Here is a 13,475-nt window from a genome sequence, read left to right as displayed (position 1 = left end):
TCTCTGATACAATTCCTCTTAAAAGTAGTTAATTAGGTAAGTTTTTAGGAAACCATTGAAGCACATTTTAGTGTTTGTACCAATGTGTTTCTTTGTTCTTTAATGGATGAACAGTTTTACTAAATCTCTTTTTTAACATAATAAAAAAGATAGAACTGAGCCAAAATATTAATCTCAGTTTTGTATTGGTTTAATCAACAAATAATTATAAAAAAAAACAAAGATAGCAGAGGATGGTTCCGATCCATCGACCTCTGGGTTATGGGCCCAGCACGCTTCCGCTGCGCCACTCTGCTAATCATATAAACAGCTTCAGCTCCTGAAAGCTTACCTCTTGACAAGAAAGTACCAATTTGTTTTTTTGTTCTTCAATGGAGGAAGAGTTTTACAAAAGATCTCCAGATGTTGGCCTTTTACACATATTTCAATAAATCATTTTTAGATCACTAATTTGATACAACTTTAGAGGGGTCTCTGTGGCGCAATCGGTTAGCGCGTTCGGCTGTTAACCGAAAGGTTGGTGGTTCAATCCCACCCAGGGACGTAATCAACTTTTTGGTCACATTTTGGAGAACTAGATGTTGACAAGTTAAAACATTAAATCATCTCTTGTGGTATAGTGTTCCTGATCTTAAGTCACAGAAGCTCCTGAAAGCTTCACTCTTCATCAGAAAGTACCAATGTTTCTCCTCTGTTCTTCAGTAGATAAAGAATCTTACAAAAGCTCTTTAAAATAATGACTATTAAATCTATGTCTAGGAATTTTTTTATGGTACTAACTTGAATCTAGTCTTATTTTGTTGACTTGGAACAATCAGTCAGCACATTTGGTTTCTATCTCAAAGGTTTGTGGTTTAATCCCACCCAGGGATATTTTTGACCTTGTGATCATATTTTGAAGAACCTTAGGTAGACAAGTTAAAACATAAAACCACCTCTTGTTATGCAGTATATCTAGACTTCTCTGATACAATTCCTCTTAAAAGTAGTTAATTACGTAAGTTTTTAGGAAACCATTGAAGCACATTTTAGTGTTTGTACCAATGTGTTTCTTTGTTCTTTAATGGATGAACAGTTTTACTAAATCTCTTTTTTAACATAATAAAAAAGATAGAACTGAGCCAAAATATTAATCTCAGTTTTGTATTGGTTTAATCAACAAATAATTATAAAAAAAACAAAGATAGCAGAGGATGGTTTCGATCCATCGACCTCTGGGTTATGGGCCCAGCACGCTTCCGCTGCGCCACTCTGCTAATCATATAAACAGCTTCATCTCCTGAAAGCTTACCTCTTGACAAGAAAGTACCAATTTGTTTTTTTGTTCTTCAATGGAGGAAGAGTTTTACAAAAGATCTCCAGATGTTGGCCTTTTACACATATTTCAATAAATCATTTTTAGATCACTATGTTTATACGACTTTAGAGGGGTCTCTGTGGCGCAATCGGTTAGCGCGTATGGCTGTTAACCGAAAGGTTGGTGGTTCAATCCCACCCAGAGACGTAATCGACTTTTTGGTCACATTTTGGAGAACTAGATGTTGACAAGTTAAAACATTAAATCACCTCTTGTGGTATAGTGTTCCTGATCTTAAGTCACAGAAGCTCCTGAAAGCTTCACTCTTCATCAGAAAGTACCAATGTTTCTCCTCTGTTCTTCAGTAGATAAAGAATCTTACAAAAGCTCTTTAAAATAATGACTATTAAATCTATGTCTAGGAATTTTTTTATGGTACTAACTTGAATCTAGTCTTATTTTGTTGACTTGGAACAATCAGTCAGCACATTTGGTTTCTATCTCAAAGGTTTGTGGTTTAATCCCACCCAGGGATATTTTTGACCTTGTGATCATATTTTGAAGAACCTTAGGTAGACAAGTTAAAACATAAAACCACCTCTTGTTATGCAGTATATCTAGACTTCTCTGATACAATTCTTCTTAAAAGTAGTTAATTAGGTAAGTTTTTTAGGAAACCATTGAAGCACATTTTAGTGTTTGTACCAATGTGTTTCTTTGTTCTTTAATGGATGAACAGTTTTACTAAATCTCTTTTCTAACATAATAAAAAAGATAGAACTGAGCCAAAATATCAATCTCAGTTTTGTATTGGTTTAATCAACAAATAATTATAAAAAAACAAAGATAGCAGAGGATGGTTTCGATCCATCGACCTCTGGGTTATGGGCCCAGCACGCTTCCGCTGCGCCACTCTGCTAATCATATAAACAGCTTCAGCTCCTGAAAGCTTACCTCTTGACAAGAAAGTACCAATTTGTTTTTTTGTTCTTCAATGGAGGAAGAGTTTTACAAAAGATCTCCAGTTGTTGGCCTTTTACACATATTTCAATAAATCATTTTTAGATCACTAATTTGATACAACTTTAGAGGGGTCTCTGTGGCGCAATCGGTTAGCGCGTTCGGCTGTTAACCGAAAGGTTGGTGGTTCAATCCCACCCAGGGACGTAATTGACTTTTTGGTCACATTTTGGAGAACTAGATGTTGACAAGTTAAAACATTAAATCACCTCTTGTGGTATAGTGTTCCTGATCTTAAGTCACAGAAGCTCCTGAAAGCTTAACTCTTCATCAGAAAGTACCAATGTTTCTCCTCTGTTCTTCAGTAGATAAAGAATCTTACAAAAGCTCTTTAAAATAATGACTATTAAATCTATGTCTAGGAATTTTTTTATGGTACTAACTTGAATCTAGTCTTATTTTGTTGACTTGGAACAATCAGTCAGCACATTTGGTTTCTATCTCAAAGGTTTGTGGTTTAATCCCACCCAGGGATATTTTTGACCTTGTGATCATATTTTGAAGAACCTTAGGTAGACAAGTTAAAACATAAAACCACCTCTTGTTATGCAGTATATCTAGACTTCTCTGATACAATTCTTCTTAAAAGTAGTTAATTAGGTAAGTTTTTTAGGAAACCATTGAAGCACATTTTAGTGTTTGTACCAATGTGTTTCTTTGTTCTTTAATGGATGAACAGTTTTACTAAATCTCTTTTTTAACATAATAAAAAAGATAGAACTGAGCCAAAATATTAATCTCAGTTTTGTATTGGTTTAATCAACAAATAATTATAAAAAAACAAAGATAGCAGAGGATGGTTTCGATCCATCGACCTCTGGGTTATGGGCCCAGCACGCTTCCGCTGCGCCACTCTGCTAATCATATAAACAGCTTCAGCTCCTGAAAGCTTACCTCTTGACAAGAAAGTACCAATTTGTTTTTTTGTTCTTCAATGGAGGAAGAGTTTTACAAAAGATCTCCAGTTGTTGGCCTTTTACACATATTTCAATAAATCATTTTTAGATCACTAATTTGACACAACTTTAGAGGGGTCTCTGTGGCGCAATCGGTTAGCGCGTTCGGCTGTTAACCGAAAGGATGGTGGTTAAATCCCACCCAGGGACGTAATTGACTTTTTGGTCACATTTTGGAGAACTAGATGTTGACAAGTTTAAACATTAAATCACCTCTTGTGGTATAGTGTTCCTGATCTTAGGTCACAGAAGCTCTTGAAAGCTTAACTCTTCATCAGAAAGTACCAATGTTTCTCCTCTGTTCTTCAGTAGATAAAGAATCTTACAAAAGCTCTTTAAAATAATGACTATTAAATCTATGTCTAGGAATTTTTTTATGGTACTAACTTGAATCTAGTCTTATTTTGTTGACTTGGAACAATCAGTCAGCACATTTGGTTTCTATCTCAAAGGTTTGTGGTTTAATCCCACCCAGGGATATTTTTGACCTTGTGATCATATTTTGAAGAACCTTAGGTAGACAAGTTAAAACATAAAACCACCTCTTGTTATGCAGTATATCTAGACTTCTCTGATACAATTCCTCTTAAAAGTAGTTAATTAGGTAAGTTTTTAGGAAACCATTGAAGCATATTTTAGTGTTTGTACCAATGTGTTTCTTTGTTCTTTAATGGATGAACAGTTTTACTAAATCTCTTTTTTAACATAATAAAAAAGATAGAACTGAGCCAAAATATTAATCTCAGTTTTGTATTGGTTTAATCAACAAATAATTATAAAAAAAAACAAAGATAGCAGAGGATGGTTTCGATCCATCGACCTCTGGGTTATGGGCCCAGCACGCTTCCGCTGCGCCACTCTGCTAATCATATAAACAGCTTCAGCTCCTGAAAGCTTACCTCTTGACAAGAAAGTACCAATTTGATTTTTTGTTCTTCAATGGAGGAAGAGTTTTACAAAAGATCTCCAGATGTTGGCCTTTTACACATATTTCAATAAATCATTTTTAGATCACTAATTTGATACAACTTTAGGGGGGTCTCTGTGGCGCAATCGGTTAGCGCGTTCGGCTGTTAACCGAAAGGTTGGTGGTTCAATCCCACCCAGGGACGTAATCGACTTTTTGGTCACATTTTGGAGAACTAAATGTTGACAAGTTAAAAAATTAAATCACCTCTTGTGGTATAGTGTTCCTGATCTTAAGTCACAGAAGCTCCTGAAAGCTTCACTCTTCATCAGAAAGTACCAATGTTTCTCCTCTGTTCTTCAGTAGATAAAGAATCTTACAAAAGCTCTTTAAAATAATGACTATTAAATCTATGTCTAGGAATTTTTTTATGGTACTAACTTGAATCTAGTCTTATTTTGTTGACTTGGAACAATCAGTCAGCACATTTGGTTTCTATCTCAAAGGTTTGTGGTTTAATCCCACCCAGGGATATTTTTGACCTTGTGATCATATTTTGAAGAACCTTAGGTAGACAAGTTAAAACATAAAACCACCTCTTGTTATGCAGTATATCTAGACTTCTCTTATACAATTCCTCTTAAAAGTAGTTAATTAGGTAAATTTTTAGGAAACCATTGAAGCACATTTTAGTGTTTGTACCAATGTGTTTCTTTGTTATTTAATGGATGAACAGTTCTACTAAATCTGTTTTTTAACATAATAAAAAAGATAGAACTGAGCCAAAATATTAATCTCAGTTTTGTATTGGTTTAATCAACAAATAATTATAAAAAAACAAAGATAGCAGAGGATGGTTTCGATCCATCGACCTCTGGGTTATGGGCCCAGCACGCTTCCGCTGCGCCACTCTGCTAATCATATAAAAAGCTTCAGCTCCTGAAAGCTTACCTCTTGACAAGAAAGTACCAATTTGTTTTTTTTTGTTCTTCAACGGAGGAAGAGTTTTACAAAGGATCTCCAGATGTTGGCATTTTACACATATTTCAATAAATCATTCTTAGATCACTAATTTGATACTACTTTAGAGGGGTCTCTGTGGTGCAATCGGTTAGCGCGTTCGGCTGTTAACCGAAAGGTTGGTGGTTCAATCCCACCCAGGGACGTAATCGACTTTTTGGTCACATTTTGGAGAACTAGATGTTGACAAGTTAAAACATTAAATCACCTCTTGTGGTATAGTGTTCCTGATCTTAAGTCACAGAAGCTCCTGAAAGCTTCACTCTTCATCAGAAAGTACCAATGTTTCTCCTATGTTCTTCAGTAGATAAAGAATCTTACAAAAGCTCTTTAAAATAATGACTATTAAATCTATGTCTAGGAATTTTTTTATGGTACTAACTTGAATCTAGTCTTATTTTGTTGACTTGGAACAATCAGTCAGCACATTTGGTTTCTATCTCAAAGATTTGTGGTTTAATCCCACCAAGGGATATTTTTGACCTTGTGATCATATTTTGAAGAACCTTAGGTAGACAAGTTAAAACCACCTCTTGTTATGCAGTATAACACATAAAACCACCTCTTGTTATGCAGTATATCTAGACTTCTCTGATACAATTCCTCTTAAAAGTAGTTAATTAGGTAAGTTTTTAGGAAACCATTGAAGCACATTTTAGTGTTTGTACCAATGTGTTTCTTTGTTCTTTAATGGATGAACAGTTTTACTAAAACTCTTTTTTAACATAATAAAAAAGATAGAACTGAGCCAAAATATTAATCTCAGTTTTGTATTGGTTTAATCAACAAATAATTATAAAAAAACAAAGATAGCAGAGGATGGTTTCGATCCATCGACCTCTGGGTTATGGGCCCAGCACGCTTCCGCTGCGCCACTCTGCTAATCATATAAACAGCTTCAGCTCCTGAAAGCTTACCTCTTGACAAGAAAGTACCAATTTGTTTTTTTGTTCTTCAACGGAGGAAGAGTTTTACAAAAGATCTCCAGATGTTGGCATTTTACACATATTTCAATAAATCAGTTTTAGATCACTAATTTGATACAACTTTAGAGGGGTCTCTGTGGCGCAATCGGTTAGCGCGTTCGGCTGTTAACCGAAAGGTTGGTGGTTCAATACCACCCAGGGACGTAATCGACTTTTTGGTCACATTTTGGAGAACTAGATGTTGACAAGTTAAAACATTAAATCACCTCTTGTGGTATAGTGTTCCTGATCTTAAGTCACAGAAGCTCCTGAAAGCTGCACTCTTCATCAGAAAGTACCAATGTTTCTCCTATGTTCTTCAGTAGATAAAGAATCTTACAAAAGCTCTTTAAAATAATGACTATTAAATCTATGTCTAGGAATTTTTTTATGGTACTAACTTGAATCTAGTCTTATTTTGTTGACTTGGAACAATCAGTCAGCACATTTGGTTTCTATCTCAAAGGTTTGTGGTTTAATCCCACCCAGGGATATTTTTGACCTTGTGATCATATTTTGAAGAACCTTAGGTAGACAAGTTAAAACATAAAACCACCTCTTGTTATGCAGTATATCTAGACTTCTCTGATACAATTCCTCTTAAAAGTAGTTAATTAGGTAAGTTTTTAGGAAACCATTGAAGCACATTTTAGTGTTTGTACCAATGTGTTTCTTTGTTCTTTAATGGATGAACAGTTTTACTAAATCTCTTTTCTAACATAATAAAAAAGATAGAACTGAGCCAAAATATCAATCTCAGTTTTGTATTGGTTTAATCAACAAATAATTATAAAAAAACAAAGATAGCAGAGGATGGTTTCGATCCATCGACCTCTGGGTTATGGGCCCAGCACGCTTCCGCTGCGCCACTCTGCTAATCATATAAACAGCTTCAGCTCCTGAAAGCTTACCTCTTGACAAGAAAGTACCAATTTGTTTTTTTGTTCTTCAATGGAGGAAGAGTTTTACAAAAGATCTCCAGTTGTTGGCCTTTTACACATATTTCAATAAATCATTTTTAGATCACTAATTTGACACAACTTTAGAGGGGTCTCTGTGGCGCAATCGGTTAGCGCGTTCGGCTGTTAACCGAAAGGATGGTGGTTAAATCCCACCCAGGGACGTAATTTACTTTTTGGTCACATTTTGGAGAACTAGATGTTGACAAGTTTAAACATTAAATCACCTCTTGTGGTATAGTGTTCCTGATCTTAGGTCACAGAAGCTCTTGAAAGCTTAACTCTTCATCAGAAAGTACCAATGTTTCTCCTCTGTTCTTCAGTAGATAAAGAATCTTACAAAAGCTCTTTAAAATAATGACTATTAAATCTATGTCTAGGAATTTTTTTATGGTACTAACTTGAATCTAGTCTTATTTTGTTGACTTGGAACAATCAGTCAGCACATTTGGTTTCTATCTCAAAGGTTTGTGGTTTAATCCCACCCAGGGATATTTTTGACCTTGTGATCATATTTTGAAGAACCTTAGGTAGACAAGTTAAAACATAAAACCACCTCTTGTTATGCAGTATATCTAGACTTCTCTGATACAATTCCTCTTAAAAGTAGTTAATTAGGTAAGTTTTTAGGAAACCATTGAAGCATATTTTAGTGTTTGTACCAATGTGTTTCTTTGTTCTTTAATGGATGAACAGTTTTACTAAATCTCTTTTTTAACATAATAAAAAAGATAGAACTGAGCCAAAATATTAATCTCAGTTTTGTATTGGTTTAATCAACAAATAATTATAAAAAAAAACAAAGATAGCAGAGGATGGTTTCGATCCATCGACCTCTGGGTTATGGGCCCAGCACGCTTCCGCTGCGCCACTCTGCTAATCATATAAACAGCTTCAGCTCCTGAAAGCTTACCTCTTGACAAGAAAGTACCAATTTGATTTTTTGTTCTTCAATGGAGGAAGAGTTTTACAAAAGATCTCCAGATGTTGGCCTTTTACACATATTTCAATAAATCATTTTTAGATCACTAATTTGATACAACTTTAGAGGGGTCTCTGTGGCGCAATCGGTTAGCGCGTTCGGCTGTTAACCGAAAGGTTGGTGGTTCAATCCCACCCAGGGACGTAATTGACTTTTTGGTCACATTTTGGAGAACTAGATGTTGACAAGTTAAAACATTAAATCACCTCTTGTGGTATAGTGTTCCTGATCTTAAGTCACAGAAGCTCCTGAAAGCTTAACTCTTCATCAGAAAGTACCAATGTTTCTCCTCTGTTCTTCAGTAGATAAAGAATCTTACAAAAGCTCTTTAAAATAATGACTATTAAATCTATGTCTAGGAATTTTTTTATGGTACTAACTTGAATATAGTCTTATTTTGTTGACTTGGAACAATCAGTCAGCACATTTGGTTTCTATCTCAAAGGTTTGTGGTTTAATCCCACCCAGGGATATTTTTGACCTTGTGATCATATTTTGAAGAACCTTAGGTAGACAAGTTAAAACATAAAACCACCTCTTGTTATGCAGTATATCTAGACTTCTCTGATACAATTCTTCTTAAAAGTAGTTAATTAGGTAAGTTTTTTAGGAAACCATTGAAGCACATTTTAGTGTTTGTACCAATGTGTTTCTTTGTTCTTTAATGGATGAACAGTTTTACTAAATCTCTTTTCTAACATAATAAAAAAGATAGAACTGAGCCAAAATATCAATCTCAGTTTTGTATTGGTTTAATCAACAAATAATTATAAAAAAACAAAGATAGCAGAGGATGGTTTCGATCCATCGACCTCTGGGTTATGGGCCCAGCACGCTTCCGCTGCGCCACTCTGCTAATCATATAAACAGCTTCAGCTCCTGAAAGCTTACCTCTTGACAAGAAAGTACCAATTTGTTTTTTTGTTCTTCAATGGAGGAAGAGTTTTACAAAAGATCTCCAGTTGTTGGCCTTTTACACATATTTCAATAAATCATTTTTAGATCACTAATTTGATACAACTTTAGAGGGGTCTCTGTGGCGCAATCGGTTAGCGCGTTCGGCTGTTAACCGAAAGGTTGGTGGTTCAATCCCACCCAGGGACGTAATTGACTTTTTGGTCACATTTTGGAGAACTAGATGTTGACAAGTTAAAACATTAAATCACCTCTTGTGGTATAGTGTTCCTGATCTTAAGTCACAGAAGCTCCTGAAAGCTTAACTCTTCATCAGAAAGTACCAATGTTTCTCCTCTGTTCTTCAGTAGATAAAGAATCTTACAAAAGCTCTTTAAAATAATGACTATTAAATCTATGTCTAGGAATTTTTTTATGGTACTAACTTGAATCTAGTCTTATTTTGTTGACTTGGAACAATCAGTCAGCACATTTGGTTTCTATCTCAAAGGTTTGTGGTTTAATCCCACCCAGGGATATTTTTGACCTTGTGATCATATTTTGAAGAACCTTAGGTAGACAAGTTAAAACATAAAACCACCTCTTGTTATGCAGTATATCTAGACTTCTCTGATACAATTCTTCTTAAAAGTAGTTAATTAGGTAAGTTTTTTAGGAAACCATTGAAGCACATTTTAGTGTTTGTACCAATGTGTTTCTTTGTTCTTTAATGGATGAACAGTTTTACTAAATCTCTTTTCTAACATAATAAAAAAGATAGAACTGAGCCAAAATATCAATCTCAGTTTTGTATTGGTTTAATCAACAAATAATTATAAAAAAACAAAGATAGCAGAGGATGGTTTCGATCCATCGACCTCTGGGTTATGGGCCCAGCACGCTTCCGCTGCGCCACTCTGCTAATCATATAAACAGCTTCAGCTCCTGAAAGCTTACCTCTTGACAAGAAAGTACCAATTTGTTTTTTTGTTCTTCAATGGAGGAAGAGTTTTACAAAAGATCTCCAGTTGTTGGCCTTTTACACATATTTCAATAAATCATTTTTAGATCACTAATTTGACACAACTTTAGAGGGGTCTCTGTGGCGCAATCGGTTAGCGCGTTCGGCTGTTAACCGAAAGGATGGTGGTTAAATCCCACCCAGGGACGTAATTGACTTTTTGGTCACATTTTGGAGAACTAGATGTTGACAAGTTTAAACATTAAATCACCTCTTGTGGTATAGTGTTCCTGATCTTAAGTCACAGAAGCTCCTGAAAGCTTAACTCTTCATCAGAAAGTACCAATGTTTCTCCTCTGTTCTTCAGTAGATAAAGAATCTTACAAAAGCTCTTTAAAATAATGACTATTAAATCTATGTCTAGGAATTTTTTTATGGTACTAACTTGAATCTAGTCTTATTTTGTTGACTTGGAACAATCAGTCAGCACATTTGGTTTCTATCTCAAAGGTTTGTGGTTTAATCCCACCCAGGGATATTTTTGACCTTGTGATCATATTTTGAAGAACCTTAGGTAGACAAGTTAAAACATAAAACCACCTCTTGTTATGCAGTATATCTAGACTTCTCTGATACAATTCTTCTTAAAAGTAGTTAATTAGGTAAGTTTTTTAGGAAACCATTGAAGCACATTTTAGTGTTTGTACCAATGTGTTTCTTTGTTCTTTAATGGATGAACAGTTTTACTAAATCTCTTTTCTAACATAATAAAAAAGATAGAACTGAGCCAAAATATCAATCTCAGTTTTGTATTGGTTTAATCAACAAATAATTATAAAAAAACAAAGATAGCAGAGGATGGTTTCGATCCATCGACCTCTGGGTTATGGGCCCAGCACGCTTCCGCTGCGCCACTCTGCTAATCATATAAACAGCTTCAGCTCCTGAAAGCTTACCTCTTGACAAGAAAGTACCAATTTGTTTTTTTGTTCTTCAATGGAGGAAGAGTTTTACAAAAGATCTCCAGTTGTTGGCCTTTTACACATATTTCAATAAATCATTTTTAGATCACTAATTTGACACAACTTTAGAGGGGTCTCTGTGGCGCAATCGGTTAGCGCGTTCGGCTGTTAACCGAAAGGATGGTGGTTAAATCCCACCCAGGGACGTAATTGACTTTTTGGTCACATTTTGGAGAACTAGATGTTGACAAGTTTAAACATTAAATCACCTCTTGTGGTATAGTGTTCCTGATCTTAGGTCACAGAAGCTCTTGAAAGCTTAACTCTTCATCAGAAAGTACCAATGTTTCTCCTCTGTTCTTCAGTAGATAAAGAATCTTACAAAAGCTCTTTAAAATAATGACTATTAAATCTATGTCTAGGAATTTTTTTATGGTACTAACTTGAATCTAGTCTTATTTTGTTGACTTGGAACAATCAGTCAGCACATTTGGTTTCTATCTCAAAGGTTTGTGGTTTAATCCCACCCAGGGATATTTTTGACCTTGTGATCATATTTTGAAGAACCTTAGGTAGACAAGTTAAAACATAAAACCACCTCTTGTTATGCAGTATATCTAGACTTCTCTGATACAATTCCTCTTAAAAGTAGTTAATTAGGTAAGTTTTTAGGAAACCATTGAAGCATATTTTAGTGTTTGTACCAATGTGTTTCTTTGTTCTTTAATGGATGAACAGTTTTACTAAATCTCTTTTTTAACATAATAAAAAAGATAGAACTGAGCCAAAATATTAATCTCAGTTTTGTATTGGTTTAATCAACAAATAATTATAAAAAAAAACAAAGATAGCAGAGGATGGTTTCGATCCATCGACCTCTGGGTTATGGGCCCAGCACGCTTCCGCTGCGCCACTCTGCTAATCATATAAACAGCTTCAGCTCCTGAAAGCTTACCTCTTGACAAGAAAGTACCAATTTGATTTTTTGTTCTTCAATGGAGGAAGAGTTTTACAAAAGATCTCCAGATGTTGGCCTTTTACACATATTTCAATAAATCATTTTTAGATCACTAATTTGATACAACTTTAGGGGGGTCTCTGTGGCGCAATCGGTTAGCGCGTTCGGCTGTTAACCGAAAGGTTGGTGGTTCAATCCCACCCAGGGACGTAATCGACTTTTTGGTCACATTTTGGAGAACTAAATGTTGACAAGTTAAAAAATTAAATCACCTCTTGTGGTATAGTGTTCCTGATCTTAAGTCACAGAAGCTCCTGAAAGCTTCACTCTTCATCAGAAAGTACCAATGTTTCTCCTCTGTTCTTCAGTAGATAAAGAATCTTACAAAAGCTCTTTAAAATAATGACTATTAAATCTATGTCTAGGAATTTTTTTATGGTACTAACTTGAATCTAGTCTTATTTTGTTGACTTGGAACAATCAGTCAGCACATTTGGTTTCTATCTCAAAGGTTTGTGGTTTAATCCCACCCAGGGATATTTTTGACCTTGTGATCATATTTTGAAGAACCTTAGGTAGACAAGTTAAAACATAAAACCACCTCTTGTTATGCAGTATATCTAGACTTCTCTTATACAATTCCTCTTAAAAGTAGTTAATTAGGTAAATTTTTAGGAAACCATTGAAGCACATTTTAGTGTTTGTACCAATGTGTTTCTTTGTTATTTAATGGATGAACAGTTCTACTAAATCTGTTTTTTAACATAATAAAAAAGATAGAACTGAGCCAAAATATTAATCTCAGTTTTGTATTGGTTTAATCAACAAATAATTATAAAAAAACAAAGATAGCAGAGGATGGTTTCGATCCATCGACCTCTGGGTTATGGGCCCAGCACGCTTCCGCTGCGCCACTCTGCTAATCATATAAAAAGCTTCAGCTCCTGAAAGCTTACCTCTTGACAAGAAAGTACCAATTTGTTTTTTTTTGTTCTTCAACGGAGGAAGAGTTTTACAAAGGATCTCCAGATGTTGGCATTTTACACATATTTCAATAAATCATTCTTAGATCACTAATTTGATACTACTTTAGAGGGGTCTCTGTGGTGCAATCGGTTAGCGCGTTCGGCTGTTAACCGAAAGGTTGGTGGTTCAATCCCACCCAGGGACGTAATCGACTTTTTGGTCACATTTTGGAGAACTAGATGTTGACAAGTTAAAACATTAAATCACCTCTTGTGGTATAGTGTTCCTGATCTTAAGTCACAGAAGCTCCTGAAAGCTTCACTCTTCATCAGAAAGTACCAATGTTTCTCCTATGTTCTTCAGTAGATAAAGAATCTTACAAAAGCTCTTTAAAATAATGACTATTAAATCTATGTCTAGGAATTTTTTTATGGTACTAACTTGAATCTAGTCTTATTTTGTTGACTTGGAACAATCAGTCAGCACATTTGGTTTCTATCTCAAAGATTTGTGGTTTAATCCCACCAAGGGATATTTTTGACCTTGTGATCATATTTTGAAGAACCTTAGGTAGACAAGTTAAAACCACCTCTTGTTATGCAGTATAACACATAAAACCACCTCTTGT

At 35.0% G+C, this 13,475-nt stretch overlaps 13 non-coding genes across 13 annotated transcripts; all 13 read left to right on the top strand.

Moving 5' to 3' along the window:
• Positions 1-470: 470 nt before the first annotated feature.
• TRNAN-GUU (transfer RNA asparagine (anticodon GUU)) lies at positions 471-544 on the top strand. The gene has a single exon. It is a non-coding gene; the product is annotated as a tRNA-Asn (tRNA).
• A 1,846-nt stretch (positions 545-2,390) lies between these two features.
• Positions 2,391-2,464, top strand: TRNAN-GUU (transfer RNA asparagine (anticodon GUU)). The gene has a single exon. It is a non-coding gene; the product is annotated as a tRNA-Asn (tRNA).
• Positions 2,465-3,350: 886 nt separating this feature from the next.
• On the top strand, positions 3,351-3,424 carry TRNAN-GUU (transfer RNA asparagine (anticodon GUU)). The gene has a single exon. It is a non-coding gene; the product is annotated as a tRNA-Asn (tRNA).
• An 887-nt stretch (positions 3,425-4,311) lies between these two features.
• TRNAN-GUU (transfer RNA asparagine (anticodon GUU)) lies at positions 4,312-4,385 on the top strand. The gene has a single exon. It is a non-coding gene; the product is annotated as a tRNA-Asn (tRNA).
• Positions 4,386-5,272: 887 nt separating this feature from the next.
• Positions 5,273-5,346, top strand: TRNAN-GUU (transfer RNA asparagine (anticodon GUU)). The gene has a single exon. It is a non-coding gene; the product is annotated as a tRNA-Asn (tRNA).
• A 910-nt stretch (positions 5,347-6,256) lies between these two features.
• Positions 6,257-6,330, top strand: TRNAN-GUU (transfer RNA asparagine (anticodon GUU)). Its single transcript has one exon. It is a non-coding gene; the product is annotated as a tRNA-Asn (tRNA).
• Positions 6,331-7,215: 885 nt separating this feature from the next.
• On the top strand, positions 7,216-7,289 carry TRNAN-GUU (transfer RNA asparagine (anticodon GUU)). Its single transcript has one exon. It is a non-coding gene; the product is annotated as a tRNA-Asn (tRNA).
• Positions 7,290-8,176: 887 nt separating this feature from the next.
• Positions 8,177-8,250, top strand: TRNAN-GUU (transfer RNA asparagine (anticodon GUU)). The gene has a single exon. It is a non-coding gene; the product is annotated as a tRNA-Asn (tRNA).
• An 886-nt stretch (positions 8,251-9,136) lies between these two features.
• Positions 9,137-9,210, top strand: TRNAN-GUU (transfer RNA asparagine (anticodon GUU)). The gene has a single exon. It is a non-coding gene; the product is annotated as a tRNA-Asn (tRNA).
• Positions 9,211-10,096: 886 nt separating this feature from the next.
• On the top strand, positions 10,097-10,170 carry TRNAN-GUU (transfer RNA asparagine (anticodon GUU)). Its single transcript has one exon. It is a non-coding gene; the product is annotated as a tRNA-Asn (tRNA).
• Positions 10,171-11,056: 886 nt separating this feature from the next.
• On the top strand, positions 11,057-11,130 carry TRNAN-GUU (transfer RNA asparagine (anticodon GUU)). Its single transcript has one exon. It is a non-coding gene; the product is annotated as a tRNA-Asn (tRNA).
• Positions 11,131-12,017: 887 nt separating this feature from the next.
• TRNAN-GUU (transfer RNA asparagine (anticodon GUU)) lies at positions 12,018-12,091 on the top strand. Its single transcript has one exon. It is a non-coding gene; the product is annotated as a tRNA-Asn (tRNA).
• Positions 12,092-12,978: 887 nt separating this feature from the next.
• TRNAN-GUU (transfer RNA asparagine (anticodon GUU)) lies at positions 12,979-13,052 on the top strand. The gene has a single exon. It is a non-coding gene; the product is annotated as a tRNA-Asn (tRNA).
• Positions 13,053-13,475: the final 423 nt, after the last annotated feature.

The sequence above is a fragment of the Crinia signifera genome, chromosome 3 (assembly GCF_055691185.1).
Source record: "Crinia signifera chromosome 3, ASM5569118v1, whole genome shotgun sequence".
In the NCBI taxonomy this organism is placed as follows: Eukaryota; Metazoa; Chordata; class Amphibia; order Anura; family Myobatrachidae; genus Crinia; species Crinia signifera.
The sequence above is the reverse complement of the archived record's forward strand: the minus strand, read 5'-3'. Positions and strand labels throughout refer to the sequence as shown.